Source organism: Eriocheir sinensis, chromosome 49 (assembly GCF_024679095.1).
Source record: "Eriocheir sinensis breed Jianghai 21 chromosome 49, ASM2467909v1, whole genome shotgun sequence".
NCBI classification, from domain to species: domain Eukaryota; kingdom Metazoa; phylum Arthropoda; class Malacostraca; order Decapoda; family Varunidae; genus Eriocheir; species Eriocheir sinensis.
Genome location: NC_066557.1, coordinates 11,213,468 through 11,215,967, shown reverse-complemented (window position 1 = coordinate 11,215,967; position 2,500 = coordinate 11,213,468). Strand labels below are relative to the sequence as shown.

Genomic DNA, 2,500 nt, shown 5'->3' with positions numbered 1-2,500 from the left:
AGAGAGAGAGAGAGAGAGAGAGAGAGAGAGAGAGAGAGACGCGAACTGGAATACAAATTTGAAAGGTAATTAGAAAGTTAAAAAAAAAGAAAGAGAAAGAGGGAAGAAGAGAAAAAGAGAAAGAAAAAGGGTGAAAGAGGAAATAAAAAAAACCAAAGAAAAATAAAATAAGAAGTAAAGAAAGGAGGTAGAAAGAGAAGAAAAAGAGAGCAAGTGTAAAGAAGAAACAGAAAAAGAAGAGGAAGAAGAAGAAAAGAAGAAAAGGAACAAGAACAAGGAGGAAGAGAAGAAAAGGAGTCTAAAGAAGAAAACGAAAAAAAGAGGAAATTAGGGAAAGAAGAAAAAGGGAACAGGAAGAAGACAAAAGAAGAAAATTAACAAGACAAAAAAGGAGAAAGAGAAGAAAAGAAGAAGTTTAAAGGAGCAAACGTAGAAAGAGGAAAAGAAGGAAGGGAAAGAAGAAAAAAGGAACAGGAGGAAGACAAAAGAAAAAAAGGAAGACAAGAGAAGAAAATTAACAAGACAAATAAGGAGAAAGAGAAGAAAAGAAGTTTAAAGAAGCAAACGTAGAAAGAGGAAAAGAAGGAAGGAAAAGAAGAAAACAATAACAGGAAGACAAAAGAAGAAAAAGGAACGAGACGAACAAAAGAGAACTGTCTCCTGCAATTTGAATAGAAAACGAAGAAAAACAAACGAGAGGAGAGAAGAAAAAAACACGAAGAAAAGAAGAAAAATAAGAACAATGAAAAATAAATAAAAAAAGAAGAAAAGAAAGAAAAAACAACAGATAAACAGGACACAAGAAAATAAGAAAAAAACAAAGAAAAAAGAAGAAAACAGAGAGAGAAGAAAAGAGAGAGAGAGGAAAGATTTGATTTATTGAGAAAGAAAGAGAAAAAGAAGACAAAAGGAGAGAGAGAAAGAGAAAAAGAGAGAAAGAGATAACGAAAGAGAGAAAGAAAAAAAAGCGATAATGAGATAGAGAAAGAAAGAGAGAGAGAAAAGAAGACAAAAAAAAAAACGAGAGAAAAAAAAGAGCAGGAGATAAAGAGAGAGAGAGAGAGAGAGAGAGAGAGAGAGAGAGAGAGAGAGAGAGAGAGAGAGAGAGAGAGAGAGAGAGAGAGAGAAGGAGAAAGCAAATCACACCGTTCCCTCTCCCCCCCTCCCCCTCCCCCCTCCATACACCTGGCCAATCAACTCCACAGGTGTCTAGGGGAGTAGCTTATCACCTCCAGGTATGGGTGGTGGTGGTGGTGGTGGTGGGATGGTGGTGATGGTGGTGGTGGTGGAGAGAGAGAGAGAGAGAGAGAGAGAGAGAGAGAGAGAGAGAGAGAGAGAGAGAGAGAGAGAAAGGAGGATTAGGAGGAGGAGGAGGAGGAGGAGAGCAAGGAGATAATTAGGAAAGACTATTAAAGAGAGAATATTGAAAAAAATAGAAAAAAAGAAAAAAGAAACAAAAACAGACAGACAGACAAAGAAAAACAGAAAGACACAAAAAGACAAAAAAAAGAAAACAAAACAAAAAACGAAGAAAATAGAGAAAATCACGTCCAGAGAGAGAGAGAGAAAAGCGGGTGAGAGGGAAAGGGATTTGAGGGTCGATTTAAGCCCTTATCACAACACTCGACTGAAGAGAGAGAGAGAGTTTTATCCTTCTCTCTTTTTTCTCTCTGCTTATTGCTATGTTACCCTTTCTCTCTCTCTCTCTGTTTATCTATCTATCTATCCCTCTCTCTCATCCCCAATACAATTTTTCTTCCTCCTCCTCCTCCACCTCCCTCCTTCCTTCCTCCCATTCATCCCCTCTTCCCTTCCATCTTCTTCTTTTTTTCTCCTCTATCTCCTTCTTCCCCTTCATCAATTCCTTCCCCCTCCCCCCTTTTCTTCTCTTCCCTTCCCCTCTCCTCTCTTCCTCTGTACTGAATTCATTACCAAATATTTCCTTCTCTTCCCTCTTCTTCTTTTCTTCCTTTCCTTCTTCCTAAACTTTATTGCTTTCTCATTATTCATTTTCAGTATCTTCTTTTTCTTCTCCCATTTATCATTCCTCCCCTTGTCTCTCTTCTCTTCCTCCTCTTCCTTCTCCTCTTCTTCCTCTTTATTTTCTTATACTTCTGATTCCTCTTTTTCCTCCTCGCCCTCCTCCTCTTCTTCTTCCTTCTTTTTCTTATGCTTTTTATTTTCTCACTCTTCTCATTCCTCTTCTTCCTCTTCCTCTTCCTTCTCTTCTTCCTCTTTCTTTTTACTTTCTCATTTTCCTTCTTCCTCAAATTCCTCATCTTTGTTTCTTCTCTTCCTCCTCCTCCTCTTTCCTCTTCATCTGATCACTCCTCCTCCTCCTCCTACTCCTCTTCCTCCTCCTCTTCCTAACCACAAGCCTCCCATCTCTACCCCTATCTTCCTCACCTCCCTTCCCTCCCCTCTTCCTCCTTTCCCATTCCTTCCCCTCCCTTAAAACCTTCTCTTTCCCTCCCTCTCTCTCCCTTCTCCAAGCAAATAT

The 2,500-nt window shown here is 39.1% G+C and overlaps 1 protein-coding gene and 1 long non-coding RNA gene across 2 annotated transcripts in view; one reads left to right on the top strand and one right to left on the bottom strand.

Annotated features, from left to right (window-relative positions):
- The window catches only part of LOC126981917 (uncharacterized), a 3,124-nt gene extending 2,215 nt beyond the window's left edge, over window positions 1-909 (top strand). Inside the window, exon 2 of the long non-coding RNA XR_007734340.1 lies at window positions 1-909. This exon is cut by the window's left edge and continues 1,116 nt beyond it. This is a non-coding gene — a long non-coding RNA (uncharacterized LOC126981917).
- Window positions 1-2,500, bottom strand: part of LOC126981914 (uncharacterized) — a 101,740-nt gene that overhangs the window by 27,576 nt on the left and 71,664 nt on the right. The window lies entirely within an intron of this gene.